At 37.1% G+C, this 12,476-nt stretch overlaps 1 non-coding gene across 1 annotated transcript; it reads left to right on the plus strand.

Moving 5' to 3' along the window:
* The first annotated feature begins 517 nt into the window (after positions 1-517).
* Positions 518-624, plus strand: LOC141715634 (small nucleolar RNA R71). Its single transcript, XR_012572390.1, has one exon. It is a non-coding gene; the product is annotated as a small nucleolar RNA R71 (small nucleolar RNA).
* The last annotated feature ends 11,852 nt before the right edge of the window (positions 625-12,476 follow it).

Here is a 12,476-nt window from a genome sequence, read left to right on the forward strand (position 1 = left end):
CTGGAATCCAGGTGGGTTAAACTGTTTACTCACTCCTTGCTGATATGGTGGCTGAATAGCATTCTGATTATTCCCCCAGCTAAAATATGGATGATTTCTGTTATTAGGATGATAGGTCGCTGGCACAGGCTGCTGTTGTCGCTGATAATTATTCACATACTGAACAGATTCGTTGACAAGAGAACACTGATCCGTAGCATGAGAACCTGCACAAAGCTCACAAACCATAGCTATTTGATTAACTCCATACGTAGCCAGAGAATCAACCTTCATTGATAGCGCTTGGAGCTGGGCTGCAATAGCGGTGGCTGCATCAACTTTTAGAATACCTGCTACCTTCCCTGACGTCATCCTTAGAGTTGGGTTTTGATGCTCATTTGCAGCCATCGTCTCTATAAGATTATACGCCTCAGTATAGCTTTTAGCCCATAAGGCTCCTCCAGCTGCTGCATCGAGCATGGGCCGAGATTGTGCCCCCAAACCATTATAGAAACCAGTGATCACCATCCAATCCGGCATTCCATGATGTGGACATTTTCTCAACATTTCCTTGTAGCGTTCCCAAGCCTCGCACATAGATTCTGTAGGTTGCTGCGCAAACTGAGTAAGAGCACTCCTCATAGCAGCAGTCTTTGCCATTGGATAAAACTTCACCAGAAACTTTTGCGCAAGATCTTGCCACGTAGTGATGGACCCAGCTGGTTCAGAATGTAACCAGTCTTTAGCCTTATCCCTCAGTGAGAATGGGAAAAGCCTCAACTTGATAGCCTCATCAGTCACGCCATTATACTTAAAAGTGCTGCAGATCTCGACAAAATTCCTTATGTGCATGTTGGGGTCTTCAGTTGCCGCTCCTCCAAAAGAAACAGAATTCTGCACCATCTGAATAGTGCCCGGCTTGATTTCAAAGGTGTTAGCTTGAATAGCCGGATGAAGGATGCTTGACTGAATGTCATCAATTTTAGGCCGAGAAATATCCATAAGAGCTGGATCAGCTTGAACAATACGATCTCTCATATTTACTGGTTCTTTCTGCTCAGTTCCTGAATCCGAATCCTCAAAATCTAATTTCTCCGGAATATCAAGAACTTCGTCTGTCTCCTCAGCTGTATCTAAAGTCCTCTTGCGAGCACGAGAACGAGTTTGCATAAACGCTTGCTAAAGTACCTGAAACACAACCGAAAAGAGTAAGTAACTACTACGTCCTAATCACTGAGTCCTAATGACCAATGATGGTAAGTACATAAACTAAACAAATACGCCGAGTCCCCGGCAGCGGCGCCAAAAACTTGTTAGGGCGAAAACATACGCTAATATTCACGCAAGTATACGCGTTCGCAAGTAATATAGAATATTTTCTAGTTCGTTCCCTCAGAGACTCAGACTAAGTTATTGTCTAATTAAACTCACTCACCAATGTATGATTACTTCTCAATGTTAAGATAATAACACTTAAAATTGTTGATTAAATATTAACTATAATTAACTACTTAATTAACCACTTAACTAACACTTCAATTTATCAATAATAAAATACTCATGAGATCACAACTTCATTATTACTTCTTTCTATAGTCATTGTTATTACCTTTAGCATGTGACAGTGATGATATTAATCGAATAACACTAAACTGATAAAAGCCAACTTTCATTGTACTAATACCATTCTACCAAGCATCCACAATTAAGATAGAAGTTGAATAGTCATCAATTATGTTGAGTTCCTATATGTCTACAGAAATTGACAACACAACGATTTAAGCTCAAGTTATTCCTTTTGATTACATAGGGCAAATAAAACTGTTAGAGTTACCCACTAATCATGCTCAACGTACATGAACCTATGCTAGCATGGCAAGTTCTAAATCTCAAGATCCACCGTCGCTTCACAAGAGATTAACACCCTATCTTATATGTTCGCGACGCACATAAGACGAATACGCACAACCAATACTAGATATCATGCCATCATCACACACTAAAGTATTAAACAATTAACTAAAGAATTCCATAATAAATCCGTTGCAACCCCATGATCACGATTAGCCCATAATAGAACTTATCGCCATCATGGGTTCATATGAAATCATGACAAACAAACACAAGAAAATAATAACTAAACTAATTATATTAAAACAGAGTACGTCACAAGAGTAAATAAGTCAAAGCAAGAAAACTAGCATCCAACGTTACAACGAAACAAGAATCACAAGAAAATATGCTTCCTCTTCGTTGCGGTGTGCTAAATCGGTCTTCTTCCTTATCTCCTTCACTTCTTGCGTAAAACACAATCTAAAACATAATCCCCTTAATACTCTCTTTGAAAACGTCTCAAATCTACCTATATAATAGTCCCATAAAACTCAGATTACATAGAAGTTGGAAGCCAAACAGAAGTAGAAGTCTAAAATAATTTATCTTTTTCCCCGACCCTGCGCGGCCGCTCAGCATAGCTGCGCGGGTGCGCAGGTTGCTGCGCGGCCGCTCAGCATTGCTGCGCGGGCGCGCAGGCCTCTACTGGAAAAAATCCAGGTTTGCTCTGTTTCTTCGCCGTAATCTGCCCATTCCTTTCCTCTCGCAATGGTGAACACATGCCAAGGCTTATTCTTGATGATTCCTCCCCCGAAATGCAACTAATACCCTGAAATGCATAAACACTAGAAAAACGCATCAAATACACAAAATACTTGATTTCAAGACACCAATTTAAACCATTTTAAGACGTTCTAAGTGGTATAAAATGCCACTTATCAGTGGTCGCCTCAGGGAACTGAGAAATCTCTAAAGGGCATACTAGGGCTCCTTGGTCACCACAGAGAGAACACTTAGAAAGTTCTAAGTGATTCCTCTGTAGTCGCCATAGGATCACTCTAAGGCTTCTTGGTCACCACAGAGAGAACACTTAGAAAATTCTAAGTGATTCCTCTGTAGTCACCATAAGATCACTCTAAGGCTCCTTGGCCGCCACAGAGATAGAACACTTAGAAAATTCTAAGTGATTCCTATGTAGTTGCCATAGGATGTTCCCTGGTCGCCACATGATGAACCTAACCCTCTCAGTCGCCACACAACACTTGGATCATTTCAATTCTTGTTATCTGTGAAGTATATATACATACAGTCAACATTTTTCAGTTTATACACACGGTACAAGTCGCAAGGGAGGAAGAAAATTTTATTTGATCAAATCCTTAACAAAACTCTGCCAAAATTTGTAATTTTTGAAGATTTTGAAAGCCCAGATCACAAGGATTAGTTTGATACCAAAATCAACAAATTTCATCGGATATTTATGAAGATCGAATTACCACAGCTTTTGGCATAAGGCTTTGTTTGGCATAATTTGTTAATTGGGTTGATTTTAATTAATTTGTTTTTGGGCCTTGTTTGGTTAATTTTTATAGTGTGTTTCAAGTTTGGTCAATTTATTTTATGTTATAATTCGAAGGGCACAAATCTATTTATTTTAAATCCAAATTTTATTCTCATTTTTAATTAAATGGCGGATAATATTCGGATTCTAAAAACAAATTTTGTTTCAATTATTGAATGTGATCCAGTTAAGATGGCCTATTTTGAGACATGGATCCGTTTTCTAAATGAACACTCGATTGTGCGCTTCGCATTAACTACTAATGTCAAATTAAATGTTGAGCTTCTCAAGCATGTGCACAGAACAATAACAAACTCCTCTGCTAACGCCCAACTGGCTTTCTCTTTTGTAATTGGAAATGAGACCATCAGGATCACGGAAGATGATTTAAATGAACACCTTCAGCTACCTCGTGATAATTTTGATGCCATTCCACCTGACTGGGAAATACTCAGTTTCTTCAGAGGTATAAGAAGCACACTAACAGGGAATGACAATTTTTCTAAACACTTCAACAAGAGTCATCTTCCCAAGGAATGGAATCTGTTTTTCAACATATTATCTCATAGCTTGGCTCCCAAGACTGGTGGATTCCATGGACTGACTCATTTCAATCAAATTGTTGGTGTTGCTATTGCAAATAATCTTCGCATCAACTTTAGGCGTATCTTCATGAAGCACATTTTGGAGAACCAATCTCAGCATCAAAACTTTATCTTATATATAAGGTTTCTTCAGATTGTGCTCCCTGTGATACCATGCACCCTATTCCCTTAACTGTTCAGAATCTGTAAAGAAGCATGCAATTTACTTAGTTCAACTGTTACAACTTTTTTCAAAAAGAGATATTTTTGTTTTACAAAACTTTTCTTTTATGCAAAGATTTGATTTAAAAGCTAAATAAGTTGTTTGATTCTTTACAGAAAATGCCTCCCAAAAGAAATACCCGCACCAACACCCAGAATGAAGAAACCAACAACAACAACAACAGCAACAACAATAACAACCAAGATGATACAAACCAGAATGCAAACCCAGGACCCATAGACCCAGCAATAGCCCAGATTCTTCAAATCTTGGCCGAACAAATAGTTCACCTGGCACAACAACAGCAAAGATAGACCAATCCCCAGGTAACTTTCAAAACTTTTCAGGCTGTAAACCCACCAGAATTCAAGGGTTCCCTAGAGCCGATTGAACCAAATGTTTGGTTAAAGGAATTAGGAAGGATTTTGCCTTGGTGAAAGTAAAGGAAGAACAGAAGGTTGAGTTTGCAAGCTACTATTTGAAGAATGAGGCCACTTATTGGTGGGAGATGGTGAAGACATTGGAAAGTACGGATGTTATTACTTGGGAGAGGTTTAATGAATTGTTTTTAGAAAAGTATTTTCCCCAGTTTGTTCAGGACCAGATGGAGTTGAAGTTTTTAGAGTTAAAGCAAGGAAATATGTCAGTGGCATATTATGAAAGCAAGTTTGAAGAATTGTCAAGGTATGTGCCGTCATATGTGGATACTGACAGGAAGAAAGCTAAGAGATTCCAGCAAGGTTTGAAGCCATGGATCAGAGGGAAGGTAGCCATTTTTGAATTGGATACCTATGCAGGAGTTGTACAGAAGTCCATGATTGCAGAGACGGAGAGCGATATGTTCCAGAAGGAGAAAGAGAGTAAGAAAAGGAAATTTGAAGGGAAGGAAGGTCAGACACAACCAGGGAAGTTTCCAAATTTTAAGAAGGGCAAGTTTCAGCCAGGGAAAATTTTTAATTACAAAGGACAAAATGTAGGCGACGGAAGCCAGGGCAACCGTCCAGTTAATGTGAACCAACCAAATCATTTAAGATTAACTTTTCCAGATTGTCAGGTATGCGGGAAGAAATATGGAGGAGTTTGTAACAAGTTAAATGTGGTGTGTTTCAAGTGCAACCAGAAAGGGCACTATTCGAGGGAGTGCCGGAACCAGCCAGCAGAAGAGCCAGCAAATAAGGATCAGCCTATCCGAAATCCAGCAGTGAAGGTTCCAGTCATTGGATTTACGTGCTTTAAATGTGGGAAGCCAGGACATATAGCAAGGGATTGCAAGAAACCAGCCCCAGTCACTAATGCATTGAGGATTATGGGATCTACCCCAGCAGTGAATGAGACTCCAAGGGCTAGAGTTTTTGACATGTCTTTGAAGGATGCTATCCAGGATACTGATGTCGTGGCAGGTACGCTTAATGTGAATTTTTTATGTGCCAAAGTGTTAATAGATTCGGGAGCAACTCGATCGTTTGTTTCACAAGATTTTGTTATTAAGCTAAATTATCTAGTTGAGTATTTAAATGAGATAATGACTGTGGAATTAGCAAATCAAGAACGTGTATCTGTTAATCAAGTTTGTGGGAATTGTGAGATTGAGATTTCTGGTAGTAAGTTTTGTGTAGATTTGATACCAATTAAGTTAGGAGAATTTGACGTTATCTTAGGCATGAATTGGTTATCTAAGCACGATGCCCAGATAGATTGTCGAAATAAGAAGGTAATGGTGAAGACGCCAGATGAGAGGATAGTAACGTTCAAGGGCTAGAAGCAAGTAAAGAAGTTCTTAACAATGATTCAAGCTAAGAGGTTACTACGGCAAGGATGCGAGCATTTCGTTGCATATGTGATTGACAAAAGTCAGGAGCCAGCAAAACTTGAAGATATTCCAGTCGTCAATGAATTTCCAGACGTGTTTCCCGATGAGTTACCAGGACTTCCTCCAGATAGAGAAATTGAGTTTGCAATCGACTTAGCACCTGGAATAGAACCAGTATCCAAGGCCCCGTACAGAATGGCGCCCGTTGAAATGAAGGAACTAACGAAGCAATTGCAAGAGTTATTAGAGAAAGGAGTAATCAGACCTAGTGTATCCCCGTGGGGTGCACCGGTACTATTTGTTAAAAAGAAGGATATAAGCATGAGACTGTGCATCGACTATAGGGAGCTCAACAAGCTTACAATCAAGAACAAGTATTCGTTACCCAAAATTGATGATTTGTTTGACCAATTGAAAGGAGCCAATTACTTCTCCAAGATTGATTTAAGATCAGGATATCATCAACTGTAGATTAAGCAAGAAGATATACCAAAGACAGCTTTCAGGACAAGGTATGGACATTATGAATTTTTAGTGATGTATTTTGGATTAACCAATGCTCCGACAGCGTTTATGGACCTGATGAACAGAATTTTCAAGGAATACTTGGACAAGTTCGTTATTGTGTTTATAGACGACATTTTGATTTATTCAAAAACGGAGGAGGATCATGCGGAACATTTGAGAACAGCTTTGGAGATTTTAAGGAGAAAGAAGTTATATGCTAAATTCTCGAAATGTGAATTTTGGCTACATGAAGTTCAGTTCTTAGGACACATAGTCAGTAATGAAGGGATCAAAATGGACCCAGCAAAGATTGAGGCCATTACAAATTGGGAAAGACCGAGAACACCCACCGAGGTAAGAAGTTTCTTGGGATTAACGGGATATTATTGTCGATTCATTCAAAATTTCTCAAGGATTGAAACACCATAGACAAAGCTTACGCGGAAAAATGAAAAGTTTAAGTGGAACGACAAATGCGAAGAAATTTTTCAGGAATTGAAACAAAGATTAATTACGGCACCTGTTTTGTCACTTCCAGACGATCAAGGGAATTTCGTAATTTATAGCGATGCTTCTCATAAAGGACTAGGATGTGTTCTGATGCAGCATGATAAGGTGATTGCGTATGCGTCAAGGCTATTGAAACCGCATGAACAAAAATACCCTACTCATGATTTGGAGCTAGCAACCCAAGTTTTCGCTTTGACGATTTGGATACATTATCTATATGGTGAAAAGTGCGAGATTTACACGGATCACAAAAGCTTAAAGTACATATTCACACAGAAGGAGCTTAATATGAGGCAAAGGAGATGGTTAGAATTAATCAAGGATTAGGACTGCACGATTAATTATCATCCCGGTAAAGCGAACGTTGTAGCAGACGCATTGAGTCGGAAGGAAAAGTTAAATATGTTATTAGTACCCGAAGAGATATATAAGGAATTTCAGAAACTGGAATTAGAGATTAGAGTTGGCAATCCTGATGAAGCAAAAGTGTATAGTATGACTTTCCAGCCGGAGTTGTTAGAGAAGATAAAGAAGTGTCAGGAAGATGTAATGGATCAAGATATAAATCGTTTGGTAGGTGAAGAATTGTGTACGCAAAAGGACGATCAAGGTATTCTTAGGTTTTCTTCTAGAATTTGGATTCCACCGGTGACGGAGCTGAAAAATGAAATTTTACAGGAAGCTCATAATTCGAGATATTCAATTCATCCAGGGAGTACCAAAATGTACAGAGATTTAAAAGAAAATTATTGGTGGCCAGATATGAAGAGGGAAATTGCGAAATGGGTTAGCAGATGTTATACATGTCAGAGAGTTAAAATAGAGCATCAAAGACCAAGTGGATTGCTACAGCCATTGGATATTTCAGAGTAAAAGTGGGAACATATTGCCATGGATTTCATAGTTGGATTACCAAGGACAAAAGCCAATCATGATGCCATTTGGGTTATAGTGGATAGACTTACCAAGTCAGCTCATTTTCTGCCTATAAATGAAAGATTTTTGCTCAACAAGTTAGTCCATATGTACCTGAAGGAAATTGTAGTTCGTCATGGAGTTCCTGTGTCTATTGTATCTGATCGAGATCCAAGATTTAATTCAAGATTTTGGAAAAGTTTTCAAGAATGTTTGGGAACGAGACTGAATATGAGTACGGTTTACCACCCACAGACGGACGGCCAGAGTGAAAGAACGATCCAGACAATTGAAGATATGTTACGTGTTTGTGCTATTGATTTCAAAGGGAGTTGGGACGAGCATTTACCTCTGGTAGAATTTGCTTACAACAACAGTTATCACGCCAGTATTGGGATGCCACCCTATGAAGCCCTTTATGGAAGCAAATGCAGATCTCCAGTATATTGGGACGAAGTAGGAGAATGCAAAATACTTAGACCTGAATTAGTACAGCAGACAAAAGAAGTTGTTGAAATTATCCAGAAGAGATTGATAGCCGCACAGGACCGTCAAAGGAAATATGCAGATCAATCAAGGAAAGACATGGAATTCGAAGAAGGAAGCTTAGTATTACTGAAAGTATCACCGTGGAAGGGATTAACGAGATTTGGAAAGAAAGGAAAGTTGAGCCCAAGATATGTCGGACCTTTTGAGATTCTAAGGCGCGTTGGCAAAGTAGCTTACGAGTTGGCGTTACCTCCGCACATGGAGCATATTCACAATGTTTTTCACGTATCGATGCTTAAGAGGTATAATCCAGACGCCAGGGATGTAATAGAATATGAGACAATAGAGCTTCAGGAAGATTTATCATATGTAGAGAGTCCGATAGAAATTCTAGAGGAAAGAGAGAAAGTATTAAGAAATAAAGTGGTAAAATTAGTAAGAGTATTATGGAGAAACCCAAAGGTTGAAGAGTCAACCTAGGAGTTAGAGAGTGATATGAAGGAAAAGTACCCTCATTTGTTTTCTTAGGAGATTCTGAGGACAGAATCCTTTTAAGGGGGGGAGGATGTAATATCCGGGATATATCGTGTAATTATTTTTGTTAATAGACAATTATTATATGTCTTGAGCATCTATTCTGTGAATTATTTATTAAGTGTTAAATGTGTTTGGATGTTTAAAAAATAATATTAATTGAGTATTTTAATTTTTATATTTCCAAAATAAAATATAGATAATTTTCATATCTTCCTAATTATTTTTATGATGATTTATGAATTTATAGAAAATATATGGATTTTATAAAATCTTTTTCCGAGTCTTTAAAAACTATTTTATACAATCGGGAACCAACCGACGTCATCCGTTTTTACGTTTTTATAACCCGAAACTCTTCCGAAAACTCCTTCCTAACCTAATTGCAATATCCCGAGCATTTTCCATATTTCGACTTTTTCGATCTGGCGTACGGTTTGTCCTGCGCGGGTCCCAACGCAACATTTTCGATACATTATTTGTTTCTGTAAATCGATAAAACTCGTATTTTCGATAAACAGGATCTTTTTATTAAACTATCACAATTATCACCTCGTAATACGTGTAACTAGGTGCTGAGACCAAGACCGCAGTACAAATTATACTGGTTTGGATAATTATCCCGAAAACCGGTACCGTTTGGATCCATTTTTATAAATAAACGTACCGTTTTAAATCCGGATTGATCCAACGGGATACTAATTTTCCGTAATTATAAATAGCCTTTACCGTATTTTATTCCGTATCAAAAATCATTTGCAGTAAGTAATTATAAAATTTTCCAGAGAAAATACTTATATTCATAAACCTTTCTGAGAATCAAACCAACAATCGGAGGTGTTACCAGAGTCCGTTTGAAAAAATCGAGTACTCAAAACAAAGGTCTTGAGGTGTACTATCAGAATCTGTGTTCCATATCACTGCAGAAACCAAGGTTTATTTTCTGAAAATTTATTTATTTTGGAATTATTTTTACTAAAAATATGAATTTTTGTTCGGATGATTGTTTGAATGATTTGATGATTGCATGTTGTAGAGCTTGTTTTCCTGATGATTTTCATCTGTCATATGTCTGATATGGAGTTCAATAACATGCTCCAAATTGAGTTTGATTTTCGAATTTCAAAATTAGGGTTTATAACCTGTATAAATGTTTTCAATTGAATTTTGGGGCTTTTTGATTTAGGGGTTATTAGTTGTTGATTTATAGTGGGTTGTGTTCCTTATGAAATTTTCAATCGATTGGTATATAGCTTGTTAACAGAGGATGTCTGAATCGAAGGGAGTTGTGTTTTGAAGTTTTCGTAGGTTCGCCGAAAACCGGCGATGTTCTTGGCCATTTTCCGGCCAGGACAGGGATGATTGATGTGATTTGATTGCATGGTTGTGTTCCTTGTGAAGTGTAGATGTGATCTGGAGGTGATGGTGGTGTGAGGATGCCGGAGACGAGTTCTCCGGCGAACCCCGACAATTTTCCGGCGAGGGCTGACAAAATTACATTTTAGTACCTTATCTTTTGGGGACGATGAAGTTTGGTCCCTGAAGTTTCCAGAATTTGAAAGAATAAGATTCCTGTTTTAAAAATATTCAAAAATCATATTTTCTATTTATTTTTATTATAAAAATTCGTTTTTAATTTCTGAAAATTCCAAAAATTATTATTTTAATTCCAAAAATTATTTTTAATTCAAAAATAAATATGAATTAATTAGTTAATTAATTTTAGTTAATAATTAATTGATTAATTGGTAAATTAATTCGAAAATTAATTGATTAATTGATTTAATTAATTATTAATTGATTTTAATTAATTATTTAATTAGATTTAATTATTTAAAAATTATTTAAAATTCCGAAAAATAGTTTCGAGCTTTAAAATATTATTTTAAATTATTTCCAAGGCTCGATAATTATTATAAAATTGTTTTGAAGCCAGATTTGGCCAACCGAACCCTGTTTATTACTCCAGAATTGATCCAACGACCCGTTTTAATCCCGAAAAATATTTTAAAAATCATTTTAAATACCCGAAAGCCTGTTTATGACCCGAGACTTCTTTATAAATGATATATCATTAATTATTTGACGTGTTATGTGCTATATGTGACTTGTTGGTTGACTGTCGGTCTATATATTCGATGTTCACTTGTTTATAGTATAACTTTTAATCCGTTAATCGGATTTAGGTGAAACGAAGGGTAGATAGAAGTATATAATGAATAGAATCGTATGAGTTGAATATTGATAGATGCTTATGATATGTGAGCAGAAGAGGCAAGGTGTAGGAAAGAGAAATAGATAGTCGAGGAGTAGACGGTTGTGATTGAAAGTTAGAGAAGTATAGCAAGCTAATACCAGGCAAGTGTTCTGAACTTTCTCGAGATATATTATAGTGGATTGATAGTCCTGTTTTATATTGCAAGGGCTTTGATGCACTGAACCCAAAACCCTGATTCCAGTTATTGATCTTGAGCCGTAAACTTTATTCGTTCTAAACCATTGATTGTTGTATACCCAAATACGAACCACAGATATACGATACTACTCCAAAAATACATACAAACTAAATACCAAACACTGAACTGAATTACTTATATACTCAAACCATTGTACCTTATAATTTGAAAGACCAATTCCTGGAAACCCTGAAATATTGATTCCTTTGTTATCCAATTCTTTCATTACCTAACATCCAAGCTTTGAAAATGCCATATTGATCCATATGAAAATTGAAACCATTCCATTATTGAACATCCAATGTTGTTAATGATTCTGTTTATTGCTTATTATTGTGTATTTTGTTATTATGTTAGAATTGGATTATTTTTATAAAATTATGGACCAGATTCGTGGTCAGACCATATAATGGTCAAGTTAGGCCAATGTGTGCCTTGGATCCAGTAGTTAGAGCAGTGATGTGTGCTTTGCTTGGGGTTAGTGCGTGACTGATCAGCAGCCTAACCTTGGTTTTTAAAATAAAAATATAATATCCAATTCTAAATCATAATTCATTGTTCACTCGATATCATAACCCTTTTTATTTGATGATCATTATTCTCAGTTTTGTCATTGTGACTTGCTGAGCTAGTTAGCTCATTTGTGCGATATTGTTTATGTTCTTTTCCAGTTAAGAAGGAACCAGTTGATAACGAAGATCCCCAGTCCAGCGCGAGAGCTAGGGGTTCAGGTTGATCGAGTTAAGCTAGTAGGCTTCTTTTGGGATAATTTGAGTTTGTAAAAGTTTGTAATAATGTTTAATACTCAGTTCTGAGTTTGAATAGTTGGGATTTGAACGTTTGTAATATAAGTAGGTGTGTTTGGCTTTTGTGTATACTTTAACCTGTTGCGGTCCGTGGTATTTGGTAAGTAGGGTCACTGCATATTATTATTATCTTTATTATTGTTATAAGCAGGATATAAATAAGATGTGTGTGTGTGGACCCCAAAATTCTGACCCGGGTTTGGAGGGCGCCACAGGTTTGGTATCAGAGCTACAGGTTATAAGTCACTGACACAAGCCTAGATTGACGG

This window comes from Apium graveolens, chromosome 3 (genome assembly GCF_009905375.1).
Source record: "Apium graveolens cultivar Ventura chromosome 3, ASM990537v1, whole genome shotgun sequence".
NCBI classification, from domain to species: domain Eukaryota; kingdom Viridiplantae; phylum Streptophyta; class Magnoliopsida; order Apiales; family Apiaceae; genus Apium; species Apium graveolens.